General features: G+C 44.1%; 1 long non-coding RNA gene across 1 annotated transcript in view; it reads left to right on the forward strand.

Annotated features, from left to right (window-relative positions):
• Positions 1 to 497: 497 nt before the first annotated feature.
• Positions 498 to 17,474, forward strand: part of LOC148224149 (uncharacterized) — a 39,373-nt gene continuing 22,396 nt past the window's right edge. Inside the window, exons 1-2 of the long non-coding RNA XR_015802076.1 lie at positions 498 to 695; positions 2,140 to 2,221. This is a non-coding gene — a long non-coding RNA (uncharacterized LOC148224149). The remainder of the gene's footprint in view (positions 696 to 2,139; positions 2,222 to 17,474) is intronic.

Below are 17,474 nucleotides of genomic sequence, written 5' to 3' on the forward strand. Positions count from 1 at the left end.
ACACCATAAGGTTTGAATAAAAATAATAAAATGTTTGGTTAGGAATTTGTCAGAAAGCTCCAAAACAATGCAAACACCCTCAGTCTCTTGTTTTGTTCCCAGCTGGGAAGCCAGGACAGAGTCACTGAACATTTCACCAAGTCTTGCTAACCTTCTGAGCTGAGTTGTGAGAAATTGTTCTTGACATCACATGAGCTGGGCCACAAGGCAGGACTAATGTGATATTTGCTGTCGAAGGTTTCCTAGGAAACATGCTACTTAGAGCACTCAGCCCTTCCTGCCACCCTTCCCGCATCCTCCAGCTTCCCTTGCTCCCACAGGTTCTGCAGGGGGCAGGGATGTCCCCTCTGACCTCCGGACACTCTCAGCACAGACCTCCCCTCTTCCCAGCTGAGCAGAGAGGGGCTGTGGAGATTCTGAAGCTCACCCACCTAATTGCCCTTCTTCCTCTGATTTATCTCTTTTGTTTTGTTTTGTTTTGTTTTCCCAGCACTCTGCAGTGGGAGAAGGGAGGGAAACTAAGCTACATCCTGCAAGGTTGAAGATGGAGAGGAGGAAGTTTGAGCCTTCTCAGTGAACTTAAGCTTTCCTGCCATGGGGGAGCTGGTGGGAAGAGGTTAGGAAAATCAGCAGATACCTTACAACTTAACTTGCCACGTGTTTTGCCAGCAGTTTGAAATGCAGTAGCTGCTATGGTACGTAACCCATAATTCTGTTTTTCAGCAGGATGGAGTTCCCCAATTCCTTCCCATAGTTTCACCTGGTAGGTGCTGTCCTTGACATCAGCCCCACAAGAGGATTCCTGCCATCCAGGCCAAACGTTTCAGCTTGGCCATTTGGAGCAGCAGGAGAGTTCCCATTGAGGATGGGATGAATGGAGCCGGTTCACACATGTTAACCAAATGCAAATCCTTAGATGGAAACTCATGGTCAGCTTTTTCCACTGCTATTTTCAGAACTTCCACAAAAGACCGTGCTGTGATTATATGTATTCATGATATGTATATCATGTATTCAGCTCAAACAATATTTGAATGATGCATTTAGAATTCTTCCTAAAAAAGGACCCTGCTTCTGTAAACTGCATCATATTTGTAAAAAGAGGGTAAAAAATCTAGCTTGCTTTTCCTTTCTTCCTCTCTTTCTTTTTAATATGTCATTTCATAAGGCTGTAAGAATTGGTGTTAATGCCACATTACACACAGACACACTTCCACATAATCATATGCATTTGCCTGTATTCCATACATAAACAACCCTATGGAATCCCGACTCTTCATTGTTAACTTTGTCTCCATATTTTTCAAAGCAAAGCAGCTCTGGGTGTCAAACAGTTGCTTTATTCACTCTCATTCACTGGGCTTTGTGGAAAATGTAGTCAAACAAATGATGCATTGGGAGTTTTGAGGGTTGGCTGGGGTTTTTTTGTTTGTTTTAATTTTTTGGGTTTGTTTTGCCATTATTGGGGGTTTTTTGGTGCTTTTGTCTTTATTTTTGATTTTGGTGGTGGTTAGTTGGGTTTTTTGGTATGTTATTTAAATATATTTATTTTGGGTTTTGTACCTGGCCATTAATAACTGCCTCTTTTCCCTCTTGTCTGCTCCACTGATAAAACACTATTTTTATGACTCTGTCATCAAGTGTCCTTCACATTGCCAATATTGATTTCCCCAACCCCTGGAATGCCCAGAATGTCACCTCCATGATGCTCCCTGAAGCCACTGGCTTGGAAAACAGGAGCACTGAGGTTGCTGTTGCCAGACTCTGGTTTCCCACGTGGTGGAAGGGAGACAAGCAGCCCCAAGTCACTGGGTGATTTCATCTCTCTCGTGCTGTTCCCTTCACCTCCCTGCATGCCTGTGTAGTGAAGCTGTGTGGCCAACGTGCCCCATGTGCCTTGTCTTAGTAATCAAAGTGGAAAAGAAATTCCATTCTGGATTGTTTAGCTCTACCTTCAGTTTCTGGTGGCATCCCAAAGATTGGGGTGGCTTTTGGGCTGGCTTTTCAGCGTGCCTCAGGTTCAGGAGAGCAGCACCTGCTGGGCCCTGCAAAGCCAGCGAGGCCTCACCTGTAAATCTGGGCAGAACTGGGGTCTTTGTGGCCAGAGAAGGAAAATCAGTAACACTCTTTCTGTTCCAGCCCAGAAAAGATTGCTCCAGGTGTGAAGTCCGATGTCAGTCAGCTTCAGAGAAGCAGCACTACCTGAGCTGAGGATCTGCAAGTAAGTCTCAGGTCTGCACCAATCTCTTAGATCAGCATTTTTCTCTGTAGAGTCACTTTCTCCTCGCATGGAATCATGATTTGCAACTCAGCCTCTGCCTGTGAGATACCGTCATGAAACCACATTGCTCATAAAAGGCAGAACCTTTCTATATTATTAGAAATGTTAACCAACATGTGAGATTCCGGTGGTCACGCAGACCATTTGTTGTTTCCAGAGCACTCTCAGAACGCCAGTCCTTGTGGCACCGTGTGTAACACGTGTCAGGGCTATTGTTAAACCCCACTGCCAGCTGAGGGAGGGAGGAAAGGAGATAAAAACCCACAGCTTGAGTTATTGTTGGGGACGGGACTGAACTCGGCATTTCCTGGGCAGATTACCACCTTCACTTCTCCCTCCGCTGGTATAATTAGCAGTGTCCTGGATCTCTCTTATTCCCATGCAAGCACACATCTGAATGCATTTTTCTTTGAAATTGTCTGTCTTGGGGTCATTTGTGTTGTGCACTTCAGGCTGTTGATGATCTGTTGTCTGCAGTGAAATGCTCACTGGTAGACTGTAAATCACGAAGAGATGCAAAGGTATCCATTTGTTACTACTGATTCAATCTCTGTGGGTTTCTGGAATGGGCTACCTGTAAAACTTTGGGAGCCAAGTCTCAAAAAAACCCCCATTCCTTTGTGGCTCTTTAAATTTTTTGTTCTTGGCTGCTAGCCATGCAGACGGATGTCTTACATCCTTGAGATGAACTTAGTGCAGTCCTCATTGACCTAGCAAGCCATTTTTTCCCTGATGACAAGCTGGGATCACATTTTGTAATGACTGCTGCAAGATTGTCTTGTTAGGGAAAGGGCTAAGGTGGGATAGTCTTTAATGACAATGAAAGCACCTCATAAAACCTGATTCTTCAGTTTTACAGGCATGGCTGTAAGAATTTTAGCCAATGCAGACTTAGTAAATCAGTCAGTCAAAAATTATATCAGTTGAAGTATAATGTTCATGGCAGTCCAAAAACCTGAACATGTAGGTGATTTGGAGGGCATTTTGTTAACTCTTTAATTGGTCGTTTGAGTGCTGGAGGCAGTAGCTAATTGCCTGTAGGTCAGAGCAGTCCTAGAGCTTAGGTAAATGTGTATTGTCATATGTCACATTTTCATATAGCTCCTTTGCACAGGTTGGTAAAAATGATTGCTGCGTAATTAAAATTAAGACAAGGTGGGAAAAGTGATTCAATTAAACCCCTGAAGCCATTGCACAAATTATGTGAAGTACCAAAAACTAATGAACAGTTAAAACTAGTTTTATCTTTTTACTCTTCATTCCTGAATCCTGAGGGTATCAAAATGGCTGAAGTCTGTCAAAGTTCTCAGAGGTGAGTTTTTGGGTGGGCAGTGCAAGTGTGAGTCAGCACAGAGGAATCCGGGCCTTTTAAAGTACCAGCACACAGAAACTTTGTTACCTACTTGTTTGGAATTGAAAATAACCAGACCTTACGCACAAGAGACCTTTTGGTTTCTCCACCAGCCCAGAATTATTTTGAAAACATCTGCAATATTTCACTCTGCATGCAGCAGGTATTATATGCCAGGGAGGGTGATGACAGTAAAAATAAATGAGATATGTTGTAACCAAAACATCCCAAGTTTTACATCATACATTTCACAAGCCTAGCAAGCATCCTGTGCTTTGACTTGAAGGCTGAGGGCATGTGGTAGTTTTACAAATGTCTATTAGTATTAACAAATATGTTCCATTATTAGACAGTGTGCCACTGCCCCAACCTCCCAGTGCAAGAGGTGAGTTAATATGGCTTATAAACTGTAAGAGTGCTGCAGGCACAAACTGTGGAAATCAGAGCCCTGGCTAAGCAGGAGGTCTCATTACATTTTGTGGGACAACTTACTAGAGGCCTGAACACGAGCATTAAAGCTGCCTCCCAGCTAAGGCTTTTTATGGTTCCTGTCCTTTCCCAGAGCCATGCAGCTCTAGGAGCTTTAGAGCAGCAAGGTCTGCACCTTTGGATACTGGCAGTGTGCTGATTCTGACTGGGTTTAAAATGAGAGAATTGAGATGGGTATGTCTGCACTGTCCCTTTGCTTTTTAACAGAATTGTTGGAGCCTGACACTAGCGGGGCACTGAGGAGCTGTGCTCTTGTTGCTTTTTGGGTTTGTCTTTAGGGTTTTTTTTGTTTTTTCTTGCATGGCTCTGTGCTAGTAGCTGTAAACCTTCATTTCTTGGAAACAAGAGTGTTTCTTGGCCAAGTTTGCCAGGATTCTGAGTGTCTGCACAGAGAAGACCCAATGTGTTGGAACTGTATAAAACAGTGCATCTTTCAAGGAAGTAAAGAAGTCTGATTGCTTTTCATTGGAACAGATACTGCCCTGCAAGATTCCTAAAATGTGCCCTGGTAGAGACTGTCTCCAGCCATCCAAGTGGGGGTGACTGTAGGCATTTCCCCTAGAGGGATGTGTGGATGCATAGATGAGGAACACTGTCCCTTTTTGTGCTTCCACCTCTTTGGAACTGCTTCTCACCCTGCATTTGAAACCCTCTCCGGATGCTTATCCAAACTTAATCAGAAACTTTAAATAGGAACTAATTTACTGTCACAGGTAGCATGTTCATCTTAGTACTAGCTTTATCAAACCAAAAAGAAATCCCTGCTGAGGACCAGGGTGATTCAGGGAATAGTAGGTTATGAAAACATGATGATGTCAACTCACTAGATGAGTCTTTCATTAATGGGTAAAGCTTCTGTAGGTAGAAAAAATAAACCTTGCTAAAGATTTCTGTGGATCAAAACCCCAAGAGATGAGGAGAGCAGAGAAAAAGGAGAAAACTGAAGCACAGGAGGTGTTCAAATCACGTGAGCTCTCTGCTTTCCCATGCTTCCTAGTGGAAAAGCAAACAGCCAGACATTGTCAGGAGCGTTCTAAAAAGCCAAAATGTGAGTGGACAAGTTGCAGTCTCCCCCCCCCCCCAAAAAACATATTTTTCAGTCTCTTTTTTTGATGTGTGTTCAGCCTAGACTGCTGGTAGTCAGAGACAAAATTTCCACTGCCTGTGATTCAAGAAAAACACTGCTTATGTCATTAAACAGAGTGTTTTTCTGCAGCCTTTTCTGTATGGTCTTGGCTTGAGACCACCCAAACGCCAGGTGAAGTAGTGCTTGGGACAAGCTGAGCTTTTCCTTCCACTCTGATTTCATAAATGCAGACTGATGTTTTTAGGAGGCTACCAACAAAAGCCAGGTTATGGGATGGGCTGTTGTGGATTGCACCAAGAGAGCGCTGAAATTCCTGCCCTGTGTATAGGAATGTGGAAATGAAGCAAAAGTGTTTGGGATGCCTTTGTGAATTTCATGTATGTGTATGGTATAGTATTATGTTTTGTAGAGATGTATATCGAAATACCATGCAGGACTAAAATGAGACATAAAAGTTGTTAAAAGACATTGTGTGACACATTCACAATTTTTCCTCTGGGTACAGAGAGTGAGTCAAGGTCATGGCACCAAATTAATCTTTCAAAAGTGCCTCATTTCACTGACTATGGAAGGCTTGGACCACTGCCCTGTATTTACTATAAAAATACGTATTTTAAGCTATTTTAAAAAACCCCAATAGTATTTTGATCTGTTAATACAGACCTTTTCAAAGAAAAAATGCAAGCTTTTGCCACCAGCCAGGTCCATTCCCATGTCATACCCTGCAAATAACAAGTGTATGAAAAAAGTTTAAAACTTGGATTGAGGAATGCAGCCAGGGTTGCTGGTTCAGGAGCCAGGAGCACAACCCCTGCCTGCTGGGCTTTGTGGAGAAGACCTACACTATCAAAGCTCTGGAAGGTAAAGGAATGCATTAGGGCTTTGAAGAAATTCTTTTAAAAGCCTCTGGAATTACAAAGACGGTGAGAAAGGCTTTCCACAGAGTCTCTGGAAATGCCCTGTGAGTCACTGGTGGGTTCCCCTGGGGGCTGAAGGAGGCAGCAGGAAGCTGGTAATGGCCTATTAAATTTGATAGGATGTGCTTTGGTGGTAGGTGGTGGGACCACGGCGTTTCCATGTGTTTGCACCAGTGAGCAGCAGAAGGATGTGCACATTGTGCTTCCTTGGGGGGGGAATGCATTTTCAATGGTTTTAATACATGAGATAAAGTTAAACCGTGTTTCCAGTGAGTGTGGGGTCCCACCATCCTCGTGTTATCTCAGGGAACACATCCCTTGCTCACAGTAATTCCATGTGCAAGGACCAAAACCTGGAACTGCTTGAGGCAAGAGTTTCAGCCAAAACAAAGGGCAAGGATATGAGAGATTCCTTTCGCAGTGGGGTTGCCCAGGGTTACATCTGGAAAGGAAGGTCTGCTCTGCCATGGGTAGAGCTGTTAGAGTGGTGTTACAGCCTTTCCAAGAGGATAATGTCCTTTGGGTGTTCCCACCTTCTCCTGGCTTATACATAAGGTGACAGCAAGGCTGAAAAAGCCCTGCTGGGTGCCCAGAAAGGGACAAAGTTAATAATGACCAGTGTGCAAAGAAAGATTAGACATGAATAGAATTGGATTGATTGCCTTAGACAACTTTATGGCCTTACTTTCCTTCCTAAAGTTGTATTTTTGGGTTTTTTTGGTTTTTTTTTTTTTTTTTTTTTTTTTTTTTTTTTTTTTTAAATTTTTGTTGTTGTTGTTTGTTTGTTTTTATGGGTTCTTTTTCAGTAAAATCAGTCACAGCTCACGAGATAGCACCATGCAAATATGTCAGAGTATTTTTGGTGGCTCACAATTAGCCTTGATAACCCAAAGGATGGAGGCTGGCATGTGCCATGGGTGGAGTCAGGGATATTGTGCATCTCTGTGTCTGTGGATGTGTGACAGATTTCTTCAGTCAGATGCAGGCCAGGCTGAATTTAGCCACCTTGGCCTGGATATTATCCATGTGGCTAAAATTGCCAGATCATTTACCCTGGAAATTATTGCAGTGGTGCACTGCCAAATGCACAGTTGTATTGTTCCTTTGCTTCATGCTGTTGGGTGTTAAATGTACCTCTGAGCCTTAAGCAAGTCTTGATTGAGTGTTTTTTGTTTACAAGAAATTATAGAGGGGGAGAGGAATCTTTCAGTTTTCTTTCAGGATCTACCAAAACCTTTGTCATTTACTTGTGGCTTAGGTAGCTATGACTTAAAGGGTGAGAAGGAAGTAAAAGGGCTTATGTAAGAGTTCAGATGATGGATCACTTGAATTTATAGTGGGAAATCTGTGTTAGCAAAGGCTGGAGTGGGAGCCAGAAAACTTTAGGATTTTCTACACACAACGAGAGATCAATGACTAACCCAAGTTTGTGAGCCATAAAATGAGCAGGCTGTTTAGACCTAAGGTAGGTGGTGACAATAAATCTGATGATGTGGAGATGAAGGTTCTCCTGTCCCTATCTACTGCAACAGCTGTTTGCTTGGAAATATGTACAGAGAGACTGTGCTGTGCTAAAAACCCCTGTCTTGTGCCATTGGAATGCTGAGACCATCCAGGCTGGGAATTGTGAGAGTCCATTTTTAAAACAGGTATCCCTGAAGAGCAGCCATTTAGGGCACCACATCTTCTGGAGAGCTGTCAGGATCTGCATGCTTGAGAGGCATCCCAAGCTAGGGAGGAGATGTTTATTTTCCAAAATGACTGTAAATGACAAATTCTCCACTGTTGTTCCCAGAGCAGAGAGATTAATTCTGTTAGGGTCACCCAATCTGCAATAGAACTTTTCTTGCAATTTCATGAGGAGATAGTCTTATGTCTCTGTGGGGAAAGGTTCATCTCTCCATGCAGTCCTCCTTTTGGGTAGGATGAGCAAAGCAATTGCCAGGATTCTCCTGGAGGAAGCCAGCTGGCAGCCCTCTCTGGGAACCAGCCCTGCCTGCCAGGGAGAAGCTCTGTTCTCCTCCTGCAAACCACACATTTCACTGTGCACTTGCAAGGCAAAGGTGGGCATGATACAAACCCACATTCCAGTCAATAAAACCTCAACACAGAGAAGAAATGTTATGTCCGTTCTTATTTGTTTTGCAGAAGAGAGCAGAGGCTTGCTGGCACCACCTTTTTCTTTTATTTTCTTTTATTTTCTTTTATTTTCTTTTATTTTCTTTTATTTTTTTTTTTTTTTTGGCTTTCACTGCCATTTTTCCTCTGTGGAAAGAGGGAGACATTCTGGCTCTAGTTGCATCTGTTTTCACTATTACCAAGAAGAAAAATTCTCTCTTCCAACTGAACTTGAGGTCCAAGGACCAGCTCAGTTTCCTTCAATATTTTCTAACTTTCTCACATGATCATCTCTTGTCATGATGAGCATGAGAAGGAAACCAGGAAGGGCAGTCCAGCTTTCCAAAGCAAAATCTCAAGGCCCTTTCCTGAAATTCTCACAAATTTGGGGCAAGGTTTGTTGCCAGGTTGAATAGCAAACGTGCATGGCTGTAGGTGCCTGCTGTGTTCTGTGCTGCCTGCTTCTGAACCTTGAAGGAGTTTGCAAACCAGAGCAATCCCACTGCTGCCTTGCATGGATTCAGTCTTGGCTCATGGGAATGGACAGTCAGGGTGCACATCCCAGGTCTGTTTGAAACGCTGCAAATGGTTCCTGAAATACAATGTTGCTTTTCACCCCCTTTTCTTCCTTTTCCCAGCACAACAGCACTTTTTAGCCTCCTTTTCCTCTCCATCTGGCACTTGCCTCTTCCTCTTTCTCTGCAGCCCACAAATGTTTGCTGCTCTGGGAGCCACTGCCCTGGGCCCCAGATGCTGTTGGACAAACAGGGGCTAATCTTGGAGATCAGGGAAGCAGTGGTTTTCCTCAGAGCTCTGTGGTGAGGTCCCCTCTGGCAGTGAGGCCCCACTCCCCATCTTCTCTTTCCACCCCTTTTCCTGCATCCCTGCACTCAGTGAGACCTGGGTATGGGAGGCAGAGAGGTCCCTGCTGAGCAGACATCATCAGGTTCAGTTACAAATGAAAAATGTGATGGGTCAGATGCATTAGACAGCAGATGGATTGATTGTTCTTTTTACTTGAGTAACTTGAATTTTTTATAGTAACTTGAATTTTTAATAATTGTAAGAATTTTAAATTTTTTGTTTCATCTTAACTGGCTAAAGGTAAATATCTGCAATTTTAGCAATGCTGCTTTGTTCTGACTGGACACTTGGTACGTTTTATTTATAGAATGAAGTACTGTACACACCCTTCCAGCCCCAGTGTTCTTTCTAAAATTTTCTTTCTAGGAATGAACACCCCCATAACAGCCATTGCTGAAATGTTTGCAGTAGACAAACACAAAAGAGCTGTAAAGGCAGCCAGAGATCAAAATCAAAAGAAAGATTCTCAAAAATGTTTGGCACTGTTTGCTCACCTTTGGAATACACATCCTGTTCCTCTTCTTAAAATATTTTATTTTTTTTTTTCGTATAGCTGGGTGAGCTGGTATTTCTTCTGCTCAAGCTGTCTCTGAACTTATATTTCCAACAGAGGCAGCAGATTACGAGACGATACTTATAGAAATGACATTATATCATTCTTTAAAATACCCATCCTGAAAGGCAAAATCTGGAGAAATTATAGGACTAAGAGGCCTCCTTTGAGAGGCAGAAACTATTTTAACTTGTTATTTTTAGAGCTCTGCAAATCACATATTTTTCTCTTCACTGGCAATTCACAAAAAAAAATTGGAAATTGTAATAAGTTTAAAAAAAAAAGAATCCTTCACAACTTTTTTTCTACAAAATGGAAAGTTGAAATATGTCATTTGTGGGCAAATGAGATGCTTCACTTTAATTTCACCATTTTTATTTCAGTTCCTTTTCTTAGATAATAAAAATTAGACACAGAATGGTCTTCTTTGAGCTGACTGCTCATGTGGACGGGATGAGGGTTTTTGGCCAGGACACCTGTCCTGGAGCATGAGCAGTGACAGGGACACAGGAACAGCCTTAGCTGTTCCATTGTAAATGGACCTTGCATCCACCTCCACCACAAAGATTCAAAAAAGATTTGCTATGGAAAGTTTCCGAGCAGTAATGCCAATACCTCCTGTGACTGTGGGCATTATCCTTGAATTAGCCTTGAACGTCGCTTTCCAGGATGGGAAGTGCTGTGTGGGGAGCCCCACCGTGCCCTGGGAGGTGCTGGGTCACCCAGCTATGGAGCACCCTAGGAGTATCCCTAGGGATGAGGGAGGGATTCTGCCCTCCCTTCCTTCCTGGTGCTCTGCCTGCCAGCACGGGGTGAGACTTGGGAACAGCTGGGGCTGGAATCAGAGCAAACCACTCTGAAACCTTCTGGCATTAAGGAAGGTTGAGCACTGAATTTGTTTCAGTAGAGGGACCTGACTGGAAACAATCAGCCACGAAAATCTGATGCAGTGGGAAGAGGTGGGTGCAAAAAAAGGGGACTAGGATCAAACTGCCAGCAGCAAGAGCAAGCTTGGGACAATAAATGAAGATCTTTCCATTTGGAAGCACGGGTTCAGGAGCTCTGAGGAGGGTTGGATGATTGATGTGATATTCTGTGAGATGAATTACGGGGTTTGAGTGTCTTAAGAGCAACCAGGTAATGGATCCCCACAGGATCTCACATGGGGAGATCACACTCATGATCTCACACTCGTGGGGCAGTGTCAAAGAGCACCTTCACTTGCCAGACACTCTGCTCACAAGCACATGTCCCAGAATATCCATTCTTGAGCCCCCTCCAGCTTGAGAAAGGACCATTTCAATATTCATTGTGGATAAAGAACAGTAATGCTTCTATTTTCTTTCTCTGTTCTTCTTTTTTAATGAGAAAATATCTCAGTAGAAGAAACTTGTTTTTCAGAGATCTCACTTCCAGAAATTTTTCCTCAGAGTGATTCAGCCTGCAATTTTAGAGTTTGTTTAATTACATTTTTAAACTTCCCTCCCTTAATTACTCCTTTTTTTTTTTTTTTTATTAACACCTAAATATGCTACTATTTGGGGCACAAACAGACAGAGATTACAATTAACAGAATAATTACACTCTTTTTTGTCAGTGTAACCTCGTGGTACAGAAAGTATTACAAATCCATTTTAAAACATATTAAATGTTCATATTAATGAGGATAATAGAGAACAAGTACCAGCAAACTAAATATTGTTAATGATTTTGAGCTATTAAATTCATTACCATTTCCTTTCATAATAAAGTGGTTACTTGCTAATTAGACCTTTTTTAACTCATCATTATTGAATTCATTACATTGTGTGCAGTTAACCCTTAAAGATCTGCCTGGGTTTACAGATGCAATTAAAAAATAATTTCAGCAGCATCTGAAGCCGAGATGCCATTCTCAAACCCGCTTGTATTTCTGACAGTAGCTCCATGTACTTTTCTCCTGGTACATTTTCTTGACACATCATGCCTAGCAGCTTCTCAGCTGTCACAGCAGCTCCAGCAACACGTACGATGGAAACATGCTGTATTCATTTCATTTAATAGCATTTAATGTTAAAGCTGAAGTAGAACCCACTTGTTTGGCCAGGGAAAAAAATACCCATCAGCGTGCTAAATGGCTGACGTCAACGAGCTGTTCTCCTCCGAGTTAAATCTGCTGGGAGTCGGGATGAGGTACCTTTTCCTCCTACTTGTGCCTATCTGGGTATCTGGTCTTTCTCTGCAACCCTAGATGGAAATCCCATCCCTGCTAGAGTTCATGTCGAAAATTCTCTTGATTGCCAGGCATCCCTGAACTCATCTTTCAGCAGCTCTGAGGGTTTGCTCCACTCTTGGGGACAGGGTGAGTGCCACTGTGCCTGTGTCTCATCCTGCAGATCTGATTCCTGGAGAGGGCACTCCTGGGGGCTGAATCAAAGGGCTGCTTTGCTTCTCCTTCTTCCTCCTGCCCTCATTCAAGTGAGGGAGAGAACAGAGCTTCCATCTCTTAACTTCTTCGTTTTTGTACTGTGCACATCTTTTTTCCTTTTCAGAAAGCCCAAAACAGAAACACCGTCCTTCCCCCTCAAACACTTTAAAGCTACAGGTATTTAGATAACGCTGGGACTGATGGAGAGCACTCTGTGCTTTGCCTGGTAGTGGCACAGCAGCGTGGCAGGAGAGGGGCAGTGGTGTCTGGCTGGAAATGCCATTTCTGGAGCAGCTCTGCTGTGGCAGCAGGGCTGTCGCAGCGCCGGCAGGCAGGCGTGCACCACTCACGTTGCTTGCTGCAAGCAACCCCACCAAGGAACAATTTTACTTGGGTAGGAAAGGCTTGGTGACACTTATTGCTGCTGTGCCTGATGGCTGGGAGCTGGGCTGATGGATACCCTGCAAATCCAGGAGATAACAGATTAGCTGTGCATGGCTCTGGAGAGGCTCCGGGTGCACTCCTGTCTGGGTGTGGTGCAATGTGGGGGTACAGCTGTGCTCCCCAGTAAATACCCACAACAACAACACAGATCCATAACCTCTGTTTTATTTAAAACCAGCTCCCTTTCACCTGTGAACAGCGAGGGTATAAATGTGCCTCACCAATCACATTGGACTATTGTATTATACAGTCTATTGAATGTTTTTGGCAGGCACGAGCCCCTGTGCTACTGTGTCCTTATTTTATTATTGTTTTGAGGGTAGAGCTGTGTGATTATCCATTCTTGCTTCAGGCATAGCAAGCCATCTGGAATGCTTATTAAACCCACAGGCAGATCAGAAGGATATAACTCTGATGATGTACATGTACATGGGCTGTACTACATCATCAGAGCATTGCTCCTCTGATGATGTAGTACACATTAGTGGGCCTAGATAATGGATTAGGACTAGCAGAGTGAAAGTTAGACTTTTTGAAGGATGAATATGGTGAGGGTTTTTTTCTCCCTCTGGGTAACTGCTGGCATAAGATGTGGAAAGGAAAATTTAAAAGTGAGCCAAGGAGGCTTCAAAACTTGTAAGTGCTTAGCTTGTCAATGGGGAGGGACAAGTGGTGATCAAGAGGCTTAAGGAGACAGCTTTGAAACCCTGAATCATTGCAAAGAGGTCATACATACTCGTCTGCTCGAGTGAAAAGGGACATGGAATGTGTCCAGGAAAATGCCGCTTCTCCGGTCCTCCTTTGGTTGGTCACCACGGGCTGGGTTTTGGGCAGGACTTTGGCTTTCCCTCATCCTGCAGTCCCGCAGCAAAAAAACCCAACACCCTGTGTTATGACACACAGAACTAGTTTTTCAGCAGTTTCCAAATTTATGCTCATCACATATTTGCAAGTACTATTTAGAAATAAGCTTTTCAAATGAACGAGGGATCTGATCAGCTTTCAAACTAGCCATGTGTCTTCTTTTCTGAGTATGAAAAGAAAATCAACATCAGTAAAAAAGAAAAACAATCTGGGCACTACGTATGGGCTGTAGGTGAAGGAGGGAATAGCTATTTGCATCTCTGTGGGGTTCTAAATATAATTTCTGTTGCTCTTTGTTCATAACCCTTTTTGCAATGCTTTTCCGAGGTAGCTGATATTTGTCTAATCATGGAAAGGTGTTTCGTGTCTAAACAAAACCTTTTCCTGTGAAAGCTGGGAAGGTTTATAAAAGTTAGGTCATTCAGTCGGGAAGCTGGATGTGTGCTATGCAATTTAGATAACAAATTGCACACTTTAAATATCAAACTGTAAATATCAAGTACTCAAAAGAATATTGACATTTTTGAGCAATTCCAAAGAGTAACAGAACTTTCAAAGAGGAGCTGTACATGGTGAACATATGCTCTAAAAATCATAGCTGTAAAGTAAGGCAAATGCCTGTTTCAACAGTGGCAAATAACAAGTGGGGAAAAGGATGGGTCACGTTTTATTAATGCTCAGTCTGTCTCAGGTTTGTCACACCCTCACCTGTGTGGCTGAGGAAGGGTGCAGCATGAACAGGGAGGTGCACATTTTTCAAAGCAACAGTTCGTGATTTTGGGTGCAGAGTAGAAGCACTTGAGCAATTGCTTTGCCAAAATCTTCATTTCAGGGTGACTGCATGGCTTTGCAGTTCAATGGTGACTAGGTTGTCCTTAAGGTGTAAAGAAAGGTCAGTAAAAATTCCCAGTTAGAACTGGAGTTTATAATTTACATGACTGTCAACTGATAGTTCCCATTTGATAGATGTTGCAGTTTTCTTGGTGAGGAACCACAGTGAACCCCAGTGTGTGACCATTGTGTGCTTCTCTTTATTTGGGCTTGATGGACACAAGGAGAGTTTGTTTTTTCTTTCTGAGCAAGTATCAAGAGAAGTTTCTGTTTCATTCCTGTGAAAAATAGAAGGAAACTTGGAAAACTCTTCCCTCTCACTGCAAATCAAATGGCCCCTTTTTGGATAGTCCATGCTAGCACAGCTCTTGGGTAGCAATTTTGGCAGGAGGAGGGTGTGTGGGTGTCCGTGTGTATGTGTTGATTTCCAGATTTGCACCTCTCTCAAGTGTAGCATCCAGCTTTTGCCCTTTTTCAAGCCTTCCTTCTGTTCTTTCCCTGGGTTCCTTACCCTCTTTTTGCTCACAGGACCACCTTCCTTCTGTCCTCCACGAGTTCCCTCTGTCCTCTGGTGTCTCCATCCTTGCATCCCACTGCAGGGCTGCTGCAAAGCCGGCCATGCCCCCCACTCACCTTCCCGTGCCAGTTTGCTTCTTTCCCTGCCACCACTTTGTCCCCAGTTCCAGTTCGCTGGGGAAGGAGATGACAAACTGTCACTTTCTCAAACACCCTCTCCTCCACTGACTACTCTTAAAGAGGCAGTGGGATAAATGAAATTCAGCATTCGAAAGGCTCAACTCCTCCAGAAAATATTCCACCCACAAGTGGGGAGCTTCAAAATCCATTCCTAGCAGTTAATGCTCCATCCTAAATGACACAGCTTTTCAGTAGTGACATGTGCATTGATCTGCATTACAAAAATAAGAGAAATAGCACTTCTTTTCAGCAGCAGATAATTACCAGCATACATCAGGTTCCCTCCTGCTGATACCCACAGGGTGGAGGGGATGGGAGTGGGCATTAGGTGGAGGGGATGCGGCCGGCTCGCACGTTCAGCCAGATAAATAATATTGATTGGGGTTTGTGTGGAGCCTCGGCACACCCCTCCTGGCTGGAGTGAGGAGCCACGGGGGGACATTCGCTCCAGTTACAGCATTTCACCCCAGTCATGTCTGCTACACAAAGGTGCTGGTTAGGCACGAGCAGGCTGGGAGCTGTGAGCTGCTCCAGCCCTTCTCAGGAAAGATCAGAGCCGGGTGGCTGTGGCCCAGGTGGAAGAGTGGGATGAACTATGGGACAGACGTGTAAGAATCCCTCCCAGCTCCAGCAGTGGGGCGCAGCCACCCCGGGGAAAGTGCAGAACTCCCCTCTCTGCCTTGCTGCCACCCCTCTGCACACAGGCACAGTTTGGAGCTGTGGGAGGTAATTCCCAGTGGCCGAGTGCTGATTTTTGCAGTCTACGTGATGAAACATTGTGCTCTGCTGGGACCGGGGTCTGCCTGAGGTGTTTGAAAAGTCCCCCTCTCTGGGCTCCGGTGAGCAGCCTCTGCTCTGTTCAGGTGAATTCAGTTTGCAGGAGCTTCCAAGCTCCTCTGCAATGAACCCGCCTTGGGCAGGAGACACTTCAAATATCTGTGAGGGAAGGGGTGCCACTCACCAGCCACCGAACGCCTGCACTGCCCTCAGGCAGGACGAGGGCCTTTACTTGACTCACCTCTCTTCAGGGCAGATGTCTAAAAAATCTCTGCTGTCGTTTTTCTGGCTGAACCATCAGTACACAAAAACACCTTCATTTTCACAGGAGTGCTGGAAAAGCTGCAGCTAGCAGGGAAAGGGGCTGCTGCTGCCTATGTGGGACTTTCCCATTTCTCACTTCATAGTCTGTCGTACTTTAGAGGCAAATAAAGCCCATTGGCAACGGGACTGAAAGTGCTCTCTGGGTCTAAGCACGCTCCAGTGTTTTAGCTCCACTGAATTTCCTCTCATCAGTGAATGCAATCTGCCGTGAGAAAGTTTTACTGTCTCTGAGTCCTTATGAAAACATTCTTAGATAATTGAGACATTCCCAAACAATTAAGATAACCAGATGTGTCTGTTATTTGTAATTACCTGAACATGAATTCTTTCTTCAAGAACAGTTCCATTTTTTTGTGCTTTTTGAATTACTCCAGATAATGGATAGGAAGATTAACTCTTCTGAAAAGTAATCTGTGATTTGTCTCATTCTGATGCAAAATCACCTCCTCCCAGAATTAAGTACTGGGGCTGAAACAGTAAGTGAAATGAACTTTCCAGTTCTGTACTTGTGATCCCCAGCTGCAGTGCCCTTGCAGGTGACACCATGGGGTGAACTCGGAGGCTTGAAGTCTATGAACAGCCCATGAAGAAGATGCTAAAATGATTTCTTCAAGCAGGGAAAATTGCTGAAGGCTCAAAAGTGGTTTCACAAACCACTTCGTTAAGTAGCACAGTTTGAATAAAAGGGCTTTTGCACATGCTGCATTTGCACCTAGAGCTTGTGCAGCATTTTCATTTTACAGAGCACCTGACTTTCACTGCACTGCAGCACCCAAGGAGAGGGAAGTCGAGGCAGCCTGGCAAATCCACAGCGTAGGAAAGACATCTCTGTGTTTGGTCATTCCTTCTGGGCTTCAGTATGAAAATTGGTGTTCCCAGTCATGACTTTCTGTTGCAAAATGAGTCTTTTAAATCTTCCCCCTTCCCCACTTCATCAAACAGAGCTTGACTGAGAACAGGCTGTTCACACAGCTCCAGGGTCAGCATTTGACCATCCCTTTTCTGAGGAGCCTCTTTCCCTGTGCTTGCTCCTGGTGGGTTTCCCTACTGCTGTGCCTGCAGCTGTGCTCCTGTTTCACCAGGACATTGGCTCCATTCCCATGTAGTGCAGGCTTTTTGCAGGCAGCTCCCTAAATTCAGCTCCCCCCGGGAGCTGTGTGTCAGTGGTCCTTGCTTCACCGGGGGCTGCAGCTCCATGCTGATTGTTCCTGAATTGGAGACATTCCCTTCAAATCCCTTCTTCTGGTCCTTTTCCTGGCAGTGTCTCTGTGAGAGACAGGTAAAGGGCAGCACTGTTGCAGCTCAGGGCAGTTAAGCTGTTTAATCACAGCTGTTATCCTCACATCTTAATGCTCATCTGATACCTGAGCACTGGAAAGAAGAAGTGTCCAATTCCCAAGGTTCTGGTCTACGTTTGCTCTCCTGACTCCATGGCCATCTTTGTCTTCTCCCCTGACAAGTTCCTCCCATT

Source organism: Sturnus vulgaris, chromosome 3 (assembly GCF_052056855.1).
Source record: "Sturnus vulgaris isolate bStuVul1 chromosome 3, bStuVul1.hap1, whole genome shotgun sequence".
NCBI lineage: Eukaryota > Metazoa > Chordata > Aves > Passeriformes > Sturnidae > Sturnus > Sturnus vulgaris.